This window comes from Phyllobates terribilis, unplaced genomic scaffold, assembly GCF_046119375.1.
Source record: "Phyllobates terribilis strain yellow unplaced genomic scaffold, ASM4611937v1 Scaffold_34__1_contigs__length_13252353, whole genome shotgun sequence".
Taxonomy (NCBI): Eukaryota; Metazoa; Chordata; class Amphibia; order Anura; family Dendrobatidae; genus Phyllobates; species Phyllobates terribilis.
In genome coordinates, this window is record NW_027362794.1 from 4,444,348 (window position 1) to 4,459,219 (window position 14,872).

The 14,872-nt window shown below is 44.3% G+C and overlaps 7 non-coding genes and 1 pseudogene across 7 annotated transcripts; all 8 read left to right on the forward strand.

Annotated features, from left to right (window-relative positions):
• Nucleotides 1-5,101: 5,101 nt before the first annotated feature.
• On the forward strand, nucleotides 5,102-5,280 carry LOC141181977 (U2 spliceosomal RNA; annotated as a pseudogene).
• A 1,121-nt stretch (nucleotides 5,281-6,401) lies between these two features.
• LOC141181070 (U2 spliceosomal RNA) lies at nucleotides 6,402-6,592 on the forward strand. Its single transcript, XR_012256682.1, has one exon. It is a non-coding gene; the product is annotated as a U2 spliceosomal RNA (small nuclear RNA).
• Nucleotides 6,593-7,712: 1,120 nt separating this feature from the next.
• Nucleotides 7,713-7,903, forward strand: LOC141181071 (U2 spliceosomal RNA). The gene has a single exon (XR_012256683.1). It is a non-coding gene; the product is annotated as a U2 spliceosomal RNA (small nuclear RNA).
• Nucleotides 7,904-9,023: 1,120 nt separating this feature from the next.
• Nucleotides 9,024-9,214, forward strand: LOC141181072 (U2 spliceosomal RNA). Its single transcript, XR_012256684.1, has one exon. It is a non-coding gene; the product is annotated as a U2 spliceosomal RNA (small nuclear RNA).
• Nucleotides 9,215-10,331: 1,117 nt separating this feature from the next.
• LOC141181074 (U2 spliceosomal RNA) lies at nucleotides 10,332-10,522 on the forward strand. Its single transcript, XR_012256686.1, has one exon. It is a non-coding gene; the product is annotated as a U2 spliceosomal RNA (small nuclear RNA).
• Nucleotides 10,523-11,639: 1,117 nt separating this feature from the next.
• On the forward strand, nucleotides 11,640-11,830 carry LOC141181466 (U2 spliceosomal RNA). The gene has a single exon (XR_012257040.1). It is a non-coding gene; the product is annotated as a U2 spliceosomal RNA (small nuclear RNA).
• Nucleotides 11,831-12,941: 1,111 nt separating this feature from the next.
• On the forward strand, nucleotides 12,942-13,132 carry LOC141181075 (U2 spliceosomal RNA). Its single transcript, XR_012256687.1, has one exon. It is a non-coding gene; the product is annotated as a U2 spliceosomal RNA (small nuclear RNA).
• Nucleotides 13,133-14,250: 1,118 nt separating this feature from the next.
• LOC141181076 (U2 spliceosomal RNA) lies at nucleotides 14,251-14,441 on the forward strand. The gene has a single exon (XR_012256688.1). It is a non-coding gene; the product is annotated as a U2 spliceosomal RNA (small nuclear RNA).
• Nucleotides 14,442-14,872: the final 431 nt, after the last annotated feature.

A 14,872-nucleotide genomic window follows, 5' to 3' on the forward strand; every position in this document is an offset into this window, starting at 1 on the left:
TAAGATCAAGTGCAGTATGCCTGGTCTGGTCATTTAAAGGCTAGTACAGCTATGCTTTACTAAAAGGAGTGGTGGAGAGAGAAGGTGAACCTGGAAAGGATGGGAGTAGTTGTCCACTTCGCAGGGACCGGGGATGCCTGGGTCCGTAATGGTTTCAGGATCGAGGTCGCGCAGGAGAAGAGAATGCATTTTTCATTGGGATACCTGGTCAATATGGTGCTTTATGACATACTGAAGGTAAAGAAGGAGGAGATCGTATGCCTGCAGGAATTCAGGAGAGAGGGACGGTATGTGCTTGTTTTTTCTTCTGTTGGTGCATGCCAGAACCTGTACAGAGCCCTCAGGGAAAATGCTGACAATGACTTGCTTTCAGGACTTACTTTCACAGTCCTTTATTCCAGAGGGGACATACCCTTAGTGGTTTTCATGCATAATCCCTTTGTCCCCCTGGAAGAAATAGCGGATTTCCTTAAAAGACATTGTTCCTATGTACAGTATGCCCACAGAGTAGTTAGCATGGAGTCTGGACTGTGGACTGGGAAGCACAAGTTCTTTGTCCGTTTTGGGATAGACCCTCAGGGCCCTGGGGGTTTCCACTATCCCCCTTTAAATTTCAGCATTGGCAGGAATAATGGATATTTATTTTTCCCTGAAGCCCCCTTTTACTGCCGCAAATGTAACTCCTATGGCCACATGCAGGAGAACTGCCCTGAAGCAATGCTCTGCAGAAAATGTAATCTACCTGGGCACCGTGCAAAGGACTGCCCCAACCCTGTTGTATGTAATGGCTGTGGGGAGTCTGGACATGTGTACAGGGATTGCAGGGCACGCACTGGTGGAGCCAGGCTGTATGCCCAGGTTGCCTCTGCCAGCCCTGTAATGCCTGGTAGCAATGCTCTGCAGCAGAGCCGACCTCATGGAGCTGACTCCATTGTCAGCGAAGAGTTACTTGCCTCCTCAGCTGCAGGTAATCAGCTGCCCTCAGGCAATCAGCTGCTGAATCTCACACCTGTGAGTGCTGCCGTCCCTGTGACTCAGAGCGCTCCAGCAGCAGCCTCTGTATCTGCAGTGAGAGCGGGAGGCGGAGCTACGGAGCCAGTGACGTTGGAGGGGGCGGAGCTAGACATGGAGCTCAGCGAGCAGCTCCCAGTACTTGTGTCTGCCTGTGGTGAAGGAGATGTGGAGGAGGCACTGAGCAGAACGCCCCATGTCTCCTGGGACAAGCTGCAGGCAGATGATGAGGAGGAGCAGAGTGTCAGTGCCAGTGGCACTAAGTGTGAAATAAAGGAGCAGGGGGATTTCACAGCAGCAGCAAGGTCCTCTGAAGAGACCAGGGGGAATGCTGTGAAGAAACCCCGCCTCGCTTATCATTATGCAGATGAGGGCAGTGAAAGTCCCATGAGTGAGCGGGCTTATCCAGACTTGGTTTTCTCCCCTGATTGCGATTTTTTAGAGGGGGTTCCTGCCCTCACCTGTTACCAGTCCGGCTGCCAGCCCCCAGAAGGACAAGGCTGATACAGAAATGGGGGACATGTAGAAATCTCCATAAGAAAGTTCTGATATGGCTTCCAAAGCTTCACTTAATGTCCTATCCTTAAATGTGAGGCAGATGAAATCTAAAGGACGCAGGTGTACTGTGCTCAGGTATATCAGATCATTGGGAGCAGACATTTACTGCCTGCAGGAGTGCGGATTATCAGAAGTGCCGGACGATCAGGACTGGCCTCATGGACAGCACATCTGGTCTGGGTCTAATGTAAATAAGAACGATGGTGTGGGGATCCTGCTGGGGAATGCAGAGTGCAGCATGGACAGCTACACAGTGGTGGAGGTGGGGAGGTGCATTATTGCCATAGTGAAATATAGGGGGTGGCGGGTAAGAATAGTTAACATCTATAGTCCTACCGGAAAAGAGGAGCGTCTTGCTCTCTTGGAAAAGGTTCAGTTATTTTTGCCAGGAAAGATTCCTACCATTTTTGTTGGTGACTTTAATTGTGTTACGGATGAAACCGGTGATGTAACCGGGAAAAAATTATCCCATTTAATTTCAGATTTTTCTTTTTCAGATGCCGCTACTTTAAGGTCGGACAATCCACCACCTACATATAGGGCGGACAGAGGGGGGATCGAATCACGTATTGACAGGATGCTTTTCTCCAAAAATCTGGAGTGCATTAGTTTTAAGCAGTGTGCGGTCCCCTTCTCGGACCACGAGTGTTTGAGGGGTATGTTCAGACAGAAAGGGAGCTTTGTGCATGGGAGGGGTGTATGGAAGCTGAATGTGAGGTTGCTAGAGGATGAAAGAGTGATGAGTGAGTTTAAAAAGAAGTATGAAAGGTGGGGATACTATAAAAACAGGTTTGCATGTGTGTTAGAATGGTGGGATTGGGTGAAGCAAGAAATCCAAAAATTTTTCAGAAAATGGGGCTACAAGAAAGCCGCCATATATAGAAATAAATTCAAAGAATTAAATATGAGGATTGAATGGTTGAAAAAATGCAGTATGTCTGGGATTGATGTGAGTGATTTGTTAGTGGAAGCAAAGAATGAGTTAAAACGTGTGATTGAGAAAAAGGGGAAAGAAATAATGTACAGAACCAAAATAGAACACCTGGAAAAAAACGAAAAATGTACCAGATACTTTTTCAAAAAAATGAATGGAAAAAAAACGGATATGGATGAATTACTGGATGAGAATGATGTGAGTATAACTGGAGAGGGTGTGATTGAGGAGGTGAATGGTTTCTATAGTAGACTGTATGGGGATAAATGGATTGATTCTGGTTTGATGGGTGAAGTGTTAGGTAGCTTGGAAGATAAATTGGATAATGATGAATGTGAGAACTTGTGTGAGGATGTGATTCTGGATGAAGTGAGAAAGGTGGTGTTCAGTGCTCAGAAAAACAAAACACCGGGTAAAGATGGTATACCAGTAGAGTTGTATGTGAAAGCGTGGGAGTGCATGGGTGCGGATCTGACGGAAGTATGTAAGTATATGTGGGAGAATGGAGAACTGTGTGAATCTATGAAAGAAGGTGTGGTTGTGTTAATCTATAAAAAAGGTGAAAAGAAAAAACTGGGGAATTGGAGGCCAATAACGCTTCTAAATTCCGACTACAAGGTGTATAGCAAGATTTTAGCAAACCGTATGCGTGAAGTGATTGGGAAGGTTGTCAAGGATGATCAAGTGTGTGCTGTGCCTGGGAGATGTATAAGTGATAATCTGTTGTTGTTGAGAGATGTGCTGGGTGACTGTAGAGATAGAAAGCAGAAGTGTATGTTGTTGGCTTTAGATTTTGAGAAGGCGTTTGATAGAGTGTCGCATGTGTTTATGTTTGAAGTGTTAGAAAAAATGGGTTTCCCTAAGAAGTTCCTAGATGGTGTGAGATGTTTGTATGATGATGTGACGAGTGAAGTTTTAGTGAATGGTTGGTTGTGTGATAAATTCCTGATTAAATCAGGTGTCAGACAGGGGTGCCCTCTCTCCCCTGTTTTGTTTGTTAGTGTGATTGAACCTTTGTTATGTATGATTAGGAGAGAGAAAGCGATAAGAGGAATGCTAATACCTGGGAGTAAAGGAATGAATGTCAAGGTGCTGGGATATATGGATGATGTGGTGATTGTGAGTGAGAGTATTGCGTCTATGAGTAGAGTGAAGTTATTATTGGATTTTTTCTGTGGTGCGTCTGCTTTTAGGGTAAACTGGGATAAATGTTGTTTTAAGTGTTTTGGTGATAGTAGGATTAAGATGGATGGTGTGACATGTATGGAAGGGCCGATTAAAGTCTTGGGTATATTGCTGAATGATGATCTGAAGGGTACTGAAAGTTGGGATGAGTGTGGGTTACGGATAGAGAAGAAACTGAATTTTTGGCGAATGCGTGAGTTGACATTGAATGGAAAGGTACTTATAATTAAGGCAGTAATACTTCCAATATTACTTTATGCTGCTGGGGTCTTTCCGTCCCCATACAAAAAAATAAAAAGAGTACAAAAATTAATTTTTACTTTTTTTTGGGGGAGTAAAATGGAAAAATTAAAGAGAGAATATTTATACAAAACATATCAGAATGGTGGTCTGAATTTTCCTGATATTGAAATATTCCTGAGCCTTAATTATATTAAAACGGTGGTAGTGCTAATGGGTAAAAAGAACAAAGGTGCATATATGTTGCGATATATGGCTGGATGGATGTTGTATGGGTTATGCTGGGTGAAAAAAGATGGAAGTGTGCCTGTGGCTTTTAAATGTCCTGTGTGGTATGAGGTGATTGAAAGGTTTGTTAGAAAGAATGATTTGCTGGCTGTGTCTATGTGTGAGTTTGAGAAACCAAAAGCGGTGATGGGAAAAATGAGAGCAAATGAGATTGAATGTAATATTAATGATTTAAGATTTAATGAAGTGGCGGATGCATGGGAAAAATTGGGTACGCATGGTATGTCGAATAAACAGAAGGATGTGGTGTGGATGGCTTTGCATGATATACTGCCTGTGAGAGATGTGCAAAAGAGAAGAGATTTGATCAGAACGAATGTATGTCCAAGAGAAGGGTGTGGAGCGAGTGAGACTGTGAGACATGTGATGTGGGATTGTGATTATGCATATAGTGTGTGGAAAGGTGTGGGTGGTCTATGTAAGGAATTAGCAGGTGTGAGTTATATTAACTGGAGAGTGGCTATGTTTGGTATTGGTGCATGTGGAAAGGTGAATGAAAGGATTTTGTGGTTAATAATGGTGTGTGTCATGGAAAGCCTTTGGGATGTGAGAAACCTGGCTTTGTTCAAAAGAAAAACTGTACCTATTAATGACTGTATTCGGTTAATTCTATCTAGGTTGTACCTTATATATAAATGGGACAAGAGTAGAGGTGGTGGATTGGACGCTGAGGGCATTTGGAAGGTCATGAAATGGCGTCATCTGGTAAAGTACCAGTAATTTTATGTACCTTCATGAGAGTAATATAGCACAAATATACTAACTCTGATTTTGGAAACATAAATTTATAAAAAGAATAAAGATTAACCATGATGATGAGTTATAGTTGAGCAACTATTTTGAAGGTTTTGGCGGACTTTCATACTGTTGTTTACAACAACCTGAATGGTTTTAAAAAAAAAAAAAAAAAATCTGTTCTTATCAGTTTAATATCTGATACGTCCCCTATCTGGGGACCATATATTAAATGGATTTTTAGAACAGGGAGATGGAAAAAGAGCTTGCTCTGTCCACTCCACGCATTGACCTGGTATTGCAGTATCTCCAGGACCGGTGCACCCCTTCTTTAATGCAGTTTCTAAAATCAGAAAGAATTGAATTCAATGCTTTTTGTTCATTTGGCTTGTTTGTCGGATTTTGGGATGGACTCTTTGGCTTTGCTTTTCTTCTCCTCATTGGATTTTTCATGTTAAAAGTTGCAGAAGCCAGATGACAAGCTCATTTTGGTTCAACTTCAGCAACTGTGCATTGCATTGCCATGTAATGTAATGCAATGCTATCTATCTAGCTCTCCCTCTATACTTCCTTTTGGATAAACAGACATATTAGGCAAGCATTTTGGAGCTTTCACCTAAATAACTACAGGTGGTGAGATAAGCTGCACAATATAATTGACCTTTCAGTATATTGTTGCACACACACCATCTATTTAGCAAATGCCCTTGTTATCAACAGCAGCCTTTTAAACTCACCTGAGCTAACAGGTATGTGAGCTGGTTACTCTGCTGTGCTTAAAATTTCTTTTTTGGTTTGCTACAATGCCTTTTCTGAAACGTTGTCTCCCTCTGCTGGAACACTGACTTCTTTCATTTAATGCCTGCAGACTATAAAAGAGAAACCAACCCAAAAAGTTTGGTTGATTAGTCTGTGGCATTCTTTTAAACTGTTGCTTATGGCGGTCTCTGTGAGCTTCTCAGTGACATTCAGCCATCCAGGTATCCCGCCTGCAGTAGACGGAATGTGGCAATGGAACGCTGGCTGCGCGTGTCATAATAGGCTCTGAGCCTTTATATACCTGCGCACAGCAGCAGCCACCTTCAGTCTGCTGCCGGACAGCCAGCAGCAGCAGCAGCAGCAGGAGAGGTAATTAATCAGCAACCCTCCTGCTAAGGGTAGACAGCTGCTCGTTCCACCCCCCCCCCCCCGCCTTAATTGGTTCTCCTCCCTTCCAACGGTGTTGAGGCGGGTGGGAACAGCCGGGGGTTGAGGGTACTGTGCTAAAAGAGGTGGAGTTATGCAGATCTAAAACGCGTGGATTGCAGCAGCAGCAAGCCGAAAAGTGCAGGCATGTGAGGGATCTAGAGGTTGACAGCATGTCTTCTTAACGGGAGTCCAGGTGGCCATCTCCACAAATGGACTTTTCAGAATCCTTGGGTGGCACCGTAGTCGGAAACCAATTCTGGTTATCGCTTCTCGGCCTTTTGGCTAAGATCAAGTGTAGTATCTGTTCTTATCAGTTTAATATCTGATACGTCCCCTATCTGGGGACCATATATTAAATGGATTTTTAGAACAGGGAGATGGAAAAAGAGCTTGCTCTGTCCACTCCACGCATTGACCTGGTATTGCAGTATCTCCAGGACCGGTGCACCCCTTCTTTAATGCAGTTTCTAAAATCAGAAAGAATTGAATTCAATGCTTTTTGTTCATTTGGCTTGTTTGTCGGATTTTGGGATGGACTCTTTGGCTTTGCTTTTCTTCTCCTCATTGGATTTTTCATGTTAAAAGTTGCAGAAGCCAGATGACAAGCTCATTTTGGTTCAACTTCAGCAACTGTGCATTGCATTGCCATGTAATGTAATGCAATGCTATCTATCTAGCTCTCCCTCTATACTTCCTTTTGGATAAACAGACATATTAGGCAAGCATTTTGTAGCTTTCACCTAAATAACTACAGGTGGTGAGATAAGCTGCACAATATAATTGACCTTTCAGTATATTGTTGCACACACACCATCTATTTAGCAAATGCCCTTGTTATCAACAGCAGCCTTTTAAACTCACCTGAGCTAACAGGTATGTGAGCTGGTTACTCTGCTGCGCTTAAAATTTCTTTTTTGGTTTGCTACAATGCCTTTTCTGAAACGTTGTCTCCCTCTGCTGGAACACTGACTTCTTTCATTTAATGCCTGCAGACTATAAAAGAGAAACCAACCCAAAAAGTTTGGTTGATTAGTCTGTGGCATTTTTTTAAACTGTTGCTTATGGCGGTCTCTGTGAGCTTCTCAGTGACATTCAGCCATCCAGGTATCCCGCCTGCAGTAGACGGAATGTGGCAATGGAACGCTGGCTGCGCGTGTCATAATAGGCTCTGAGCCTTTATATACCTGCGCACAGCAGCAGCCACCTTCAGTCTGCTGCTGGACAGCCAGCAGCAGCAGCAGCAGCAGGAGAGGTAATTAATCAGCAACCCTCCTGCTAAGGGTAGACAGCTGCTCGTTCCACACCCCCCCCCCGCCTTAATTGGTTCTCCTCCCTTCCAACGGTGTTGAGGCGGGTGGGAACAGCCGGGGGTTGAGGGTACTGTGCTAAAAGAGGTGGAGTTATGCAGATCTAAAACGCGTGGATTGCAGCAGCAGCAAGCCGAAAAGTGCAGGCATGTGAGGGATCTAGAGGTTGACAGCATGTCTTCTTAACGGGAGTCCAGGTGGCCATCTCCACAAATGGACTTTTCAGAATCCTTGGGTGGCACCGTAGTCGGAAACCAATTCTGGTTATCGCTTCTCGGCCTTTTGGCTAAGATCAAGTGTAGTATCTGTTCTTATCAGTTTAATATCTGATACGTCCCCTATCTGGGGACCATATATTAAATGGATTTTTAGAACAGGGAGATGGAAAAAGAGCTTGCTCTGTCCACTCCACGCATTGACCTGGTATTGCAGTATCTCCAGGACCGGTGCACCCCTTCTTTAATGCAGTTTCTAAAATCAGAAAGAATTGAATTCAATGCTTTTTGTTCATTTGGCTTGTTTGTCGGATTTTGGGATGGACTCTTTGGCTTTGCTTTTCTTCTCCTCATTGGATTTTTCATGTTAAAAGTTGCAGAAGCCAGATGACAAGCTCATTTTGGTTCAACTTCAGCAACTGTGCATTGCATTGCCATGTAATGTAATGCAATGCTATCTATCTAGCTCTCCCTCTATACTTCCTTTTGGATAAACAGACATATTAGGCAAGCATTTTGGAGCTTTCACCTAAATAACTACAGGTGGTGAGATAAGCTGCACAATATAATTGACCTTTCAGTATATTGTTGCACACACACCATCTATTTAGCAAATGCCCTTGTTATCAACAGCAGCCTTTTAAACTCACCTGAGCTAACAGGTATGTGAGCTGGTTACTCTGCTGCGCTTAAAATTTCTTTTTTGGTTTGCTACAATGCCTTTTCTGAAACGTTGTCTCCCTCTGCTGGAACACTGACTTCTTTCATTTAATGCCTGCAGACTATAAAAGAGAAACCAACCCAAAAAGTTTGGTTGATTAGTCTGTGGCATTCTTTTAAACTGTTGCTTATGGCGGTCTCTGTGAGCTTCTCAGTGACATTCAGCCATCCAGGTATCCCGCCTGCAGTAGACGGAATGTGGCAATGGAACGCTGGCTGCGCGTGTCATAATAGGCTCTGAGCCTTTATATACCTGCGCACAGCAGCAGCCACCTTCAGTCTGCTGCTGGACAGCCAGCAGCAGCAGCAGCAGCAGGAGAGGTAATTAATCAGCAACCCTCCTGCTAAGGGTAGACAGCTGCTCGTTCCACCCCCCCCCCCCGCCTTAATTGGTTCTCCTCCCTTCCAACGGTGTTGAGGCGGGTGGGAACAGCCGGGGGTTGAGGGTACTGTGCTAAAAGAGGTGGAGTTATGCAGATCTAAAACGCGTGGATTGCAGCAGCAGCAAGCCGAAAAGTGCAGGCATGTGAGGGATCTAGAGGTTGACAGCATGTCTTCTTAACGGGAGTCCAGGTGGCCATCTCCACAAATGGACTTTTCAGAATCCTTGGGTGGCACCGTAGTCGGAAACCAATTCTGGTTATCGCTTCTCGGCCTTTTGGCTAAGATCAAGTGTAGTATCTGTTCTTATCAGTTTAATATCTGATACGTCCCCTATCTGGGGACCATATATTAAATGGATTTTTAGAACAGGGAGATGGAAAAAGAGCTTGCTCTGTCCACTCCACGCATTGACCTGGTATTGCAGTATCTCCAGGACCGGTGCACCCCTTCTTTAATGCAGTTTCTAAAATCAGAAAGAATTGAATTCAATGCTTTTTGTTCATTTGGCTTGTTTGTCGGATTTTGGGATGGACTCTTTGGCTTTGCTTTTCTTCTCCTCATTGGATTTTTCATGTTAAAAGTTGCAGAAGCCAGATGACAAGCTCATTTTGGTTCAACTTCAGCAACTGTGCATTGCATTGCCATGTAATGTAATGCAATGCTATCTATCTAGCTCTCCCTCTATACTTCCTTTTGGATAAACAGACATATTAGGCAAGCATTTTGGAGCTTTCACCTAAATAACTACAGGTGGTGAGATAAGCTGCACAATATAATTGACCTTTCAGTATATTGTTGCACACACACCATCTATTTAGCAAATGCCCTTGTTATCAACAGCAGCCTTTTAAACTCACCTGAGCTAACAGGTATGTGAGCTGGTTACTCTGCTGCGCTTAAAATTTCTTTTTTGGTTTGCTACAATGCCTTTTCTGAAACGTTGTCTCCCTCTGCTGGAACACTGACTTCTTTCATTTAATGCCTGCAGACTATAAAAGAGAAACCAACCCAAAAAGTTTGGTTGATTAGTCTGTGGCATTCTTTTAAACTGTTGCTTATGGCGGTCTCTGTGAGCTTCTCAGTGACATTCAGCCATCCAGGTATCCCGCCTGCAGTAGACGGAATGTGGCAATGGAACGCTGGCTGCGCGTGTCATAATAGGCTCTGAGCCTTTATATACCTGCGCACAGCAGCAGCCACCTTCAGTCTGCTGCTGGACAGCCAGCAGCAGCAGCAGCAGCAGGAGAGGTAATTAATCAGCAACCCTCCTGCTAAGGGTAGACAGCTGCTCGTTCCACCCCCCCCCGCCTTAATTGGTTCTCCTCCCTTCCAACGGTGTTGAGGCGGGTGGGAACAGCCGGGGGTTGAGGGTGCTGTGCTAATAGAGGTGGAGTTATGCAGATCTAAAACGCGTGGATTGCAGCAGCAGCAAGCCGAAAAGTGCAGGCATGTGAGGGATCTAGAGGTTGACAGCATGTCTTCTTAACGGGAGTCCAGGTGGCCATCTCCACAAATGGACTTTTCAGAATCCTTGGGTGGCACCGTAGTCGGAAACCAATTCTGGTTATCGCTTCTCGGCCTTTTGGCTAAGATCAAGTGTAGTATCTGTTCTTATCAGTTTAATATCTGATACGTCCCCTATCTGGGGACCATATATTAAATGGATTTTTAGAACAGGGAGATGGAAAAAGAGCTTGCTCTGTCCACTCCACGCATTGACCTGGTATTGCAGTATCTCCAGGACCGGTGCACCCCTTCTTTAATGCAGTTTCTAAAATCAGAAAGAATTGAATTCAATGCTTTTTGTTCATTTGGCTTGTTTGTCGGATTTTGGGATGGACTCTTTGGCTTTGCTTTTCTTCTCCTCATTGGATTTTTCATGTTAAAAGTTGCAGAAGCCAGATGACAAGCTCATTTTGGTTCAACTTCAGCAACTGTGCATTGCATTGCCATGTAATGTAATGCAATGCTATCTATCTAGCTCTCCCTCTATACTTCCTTTTGGATAAACAGACATATTAGGCAAGCATTTTGGAGCTTTCACCTAAATAACTACAGGTGGTGAGATAAGCTGCACAATATAATTGACCTTTCAGTATATTGTTGCACACACACCATCTATTTAGCAAATGCCCTTGTTATCAACAGCAGCCTTTTAAACTCACCTGAGCTAACAGGTATGTGAGCTGGTTACTCTGCTGCGCTTAAAATTTCTTTTTTGGTTTGCTACAATGCCTTTTCTGAAACGTTGTCTCCCTCTGCTGGAACACTGACTTCTTTCATTTAATGCCTGCAGACTATAAAAGAGAAACCAACCCAAAAAGTTTGGTTGATTAGTCTGTGGCATTCTTTTAAACTGTTGCTTATGGCGGTCTCTGTGAGCTTCTCAGTGACATTCAGCCATCCAGGTATCCCGCCTGCAGTAGACGGAATGTGGCAATGGAACGCTGGCTGCGCGTGTCATAATAGGCTCTGAGCCTTTATATACCTGCGCACAGCAGCAGCCACCTTCAGTCTGCTGCTGGACAGCCAGCAGCAGCAGCAGCAGCAGGAGAGGTAATTAATCAGCAACCCTCCTGCTAAGGGTAGACAGCTGCTCGTTCCACCCCCCCCCGCCTTAATTGGTTCTCCTCCCTTCCAACGGTGTTGAGGCGGGTGGGAACAGCCGGGGGTTGAGGGTACTGTGCTAAAAGAGGTGGAGTTATGCAGATCTAAAACGCGTGGATTGCAGCAGCAGCAAGCCGAAAAGTGCAGGCATGTGAGGGATCTAGAGGTTGACAGCATGTCTTCTTAACGGGAGTCCAGGTGGCCATCTCCACAAATGGACTTTTCAGAATCCTTGGGTGGCACCGTAGTCGGAAACCAATTCTGGTTATCGCTTCTCGGCCTTTTGGCTAAGATCAAGTGTAGTATCTGTTCTTATCAGTTTAATATCTGATACGTCCCCTATCTGGGGACCATATATTAAATGGATTTTTAGAACAGGGAGATGGAAAAAGAGCTTGCTCTGTCCACTCCATGCATTGACCTGGTATTGCAGTATCTCCAGGACCGGTGCACCCCTTCTTTAATGCAGTTTCTAAAATCAGAAAGAATTGAATTCAATGCTTTTTGTTCATTTGGCTTGTTTGTCGGATTTTGGGATGGACTCTTTGGCTTTGCTTTTCTTCTCCTCATTGGATTTTTCATGTTAAAAGTTGCAGAAGCCAGATGACAAGCTCATTTTGGTTCAACTTCAGCAACTGTGCATTGCATTGCCATGTAATGTAATGCAATGCTATCTATCTAGCTCTCCCTCTATACTTCCTTTTGGATAAACAGACATATTAGGCAAGCATTTTGGAGCTTTCACCTAAATAACTACAGGTGGTGAGATAAGCTGCACAATATAATTGACCTTTCAGTATATTGTTGCACACACACCATCTATTTAGCAAATGCCCTTGTTATCAACAGCAGCCTTTTAAACTCACCTGAGCTAACAGGTATGTGAGCTGGTTACTCTGCTGCGCTTAAAATTTCTTTTTTGGTTTGCTACAATGCCTTTTCTGAAACATTGTCTCCCTCTGCTGGAACACTGACTTCTTTCATTTAATGCCTGCAGACTGTAAAAGAGAAACCAACCCAAAAAGTTTGGTTGATTAGTCTGTGGCATTCTTTTAAACTGTTGCTTATGGCGGTCTCTGTGAGCTTCTCAGTGACATTCAGCCATCCAGGTATCCCGCCTGCAGTAGACGGAATGTGGCAATGGAACGCTGGCTGCGCGTGTCATAATAGGCTCTGAGCCTTTATATACCTGCGCACAGCAGCAGCCACCTTCAGTCTGCTGCTGGACAGCCAGCAGCAGCAGCAGGAGAGGTAATTAATCAGCAACCCTCCTGCTAAGGGTAGACAGCTGCTCGTTCCACCCCCCCCCGCCTTAATTGGTTCTCCTCCCTTCCAACGGTGTTGAGGCGGGTGGGAACAGCCGGGAGTTGAGGGTACTGTGCTAAAAGAGGTGGAGTTATGCAGATCTAAAACGCGTGGATTGCAGCAGCAGCAAGCCGAAAAGTGCAGGCATGTGAGGGATCTAGAGGTTGACAGCATGTCTTCTTAACGGGAGTCCAGGTGGCCATCTCCACAAATGGACTTTTCAGAATCCTTGGGTGGGACCGTAGTCGGAAACCAATTCTGGTTATCGCTTCTCGGCCTTTTGGCTAAGATCAAGTGTAGTATCTGTTCTTATCAGTTTAATATCTGATACGTCCCCTATCTGGGGACCATATATTAAATGGATTTTTAGAACAGGGAGATGGAAAAAGAGCTTGCTCTGTCCACTCCACGCATTGACCTGGTATTGCAGTATCTCCAGGACCGGTGCACCCCTTCTTTAATGCAGTTTCTAAAATCAGAAAGAATTGAATTCAATGCTTTTTGTTCATTTGGCTTGTTTGTCGGATTTTGGGATGGACTCTTTGGCTTTGCTTTTCTTCTCCTCATTGGATTTTTCATGTTAAAAGTTGCAGAAGCCAGATGACAAGCTCATTTTGGTTCAACTTCAGCAACTGTGCATTGCATTGCCATGTAATGTAATGCAATGCTATCTATCTAGCTCTCCCTCTATACTTCCTTTTGGATAAACAGACATATTAGGCAAGCATTTTGGAGCTTTCACCTAAATAACTACAGGTGGTGAGATAAGCTGCACAATATAATTGACCTTTCAGTATATTGTTGCACACACACCATCTATTTAGCAAATGCCCTTGTTATCAACAGCAGCCTTTTAAACTCACCTGAGCTAACAGGTATGTGAGCAGGTTACTCTGCTGCGCTTAAAATTTCTTTTTTGGTTTGCTACAATGCCTTTTCTGAAACGTTGTCTCCCTCTGCTGGAACACTGACTTCTTTCATTTAATGCCTGCAGACTATAAAAGAGAAACCAACCCAAAAAGTTTGGTTGATTAGTCTGTGGCATTCTTTTAAACTGTTGCTTATGGCGGTCTCTGTGAGCTTCTCAGTGACATTCAGCCATCCAGGTATCCCGCCTGCAGTAGACGGAATGTGGCAATGGAACGCTGGCTGCGCGTGTCATAATAGGCTCTGAGCCTTTATATACCTGCGCACAGCAGCAGCCACCTTCAGTCTGCTGCTGGACAGCCAGCAGCAGCAGCAGCAGCAGGAGAGGTAATTAATCAGCAACCCTCCTGCTAAGGGTAGACAGCTGCTCGTTCCACCCCCCCCCCGCCTTAATTGGTTCTCCTCCCTTCCAACGGTGTTGAGGCGGGTGGGAACAGCCGGGGGTTGAGGGTACTGTGCTAAAAGAGGTGGAGTTATGCAGATCTAAAATGCGTGGATTGCAGCAGCAGCAAGCCGAAAAGTGCAGGCATGTGAGGGATCTAGAGGTTGACAGCATGTCTTCTTAACGGGAGTCCAGGTGGCCATCTCCACAAATGGACTTTTCAGAATCCTTGGGTGGCACCGTAGTCGGAAACCAATTCTGGTTATCGCTTCTCGGCCTTTTGGCTAAGATCAAGTGTAGTATCTGTTCTTATCAGTTTAATATCTGATACGTCCCCTATCTGGGGACCATATATTAAATGGATTTTTAGAACAGGGAGATGGAAAAAGAGCTTGCTCTGTCCACTCCACGCATTGACCTGGTATTGCAGTATCTCCAGGACCGGTGCACCCCTTCTTTAATGCAGTTTCTAAAATCAGAAAGAATTGAATTCAATGCTTTTTGTTCATTTGGCTTGTTTGTCGGATTTTGGGATGGACTCTTTGGCTTTGCTTTTCTTCTCCTCATTGGATTTTTCATGTTAAAAGTTGCAGAAGCCAGATGACAAGCTCATTTTGGTTCAATCTCAGCAACTGTGCATTGCATTGCCATGTAATGTAATGCAATGCTATCTATCTAGCTCTCCCTCTATACTTCCTTTTGGATAAACAGACATATTAGGCAAGCATTTTGGAGCTTTCACCTAAATAACTACAGGTGGTGAGATAAGCTGCACAATATAATTGACCTTTCAGTATATTGTTGCACACACACCATCTATTTAGCAAATGCCCTTGTTATCAACAGCAGCCTTTTAAACTCACCTGAGCTAACAGGTATGTGAGCT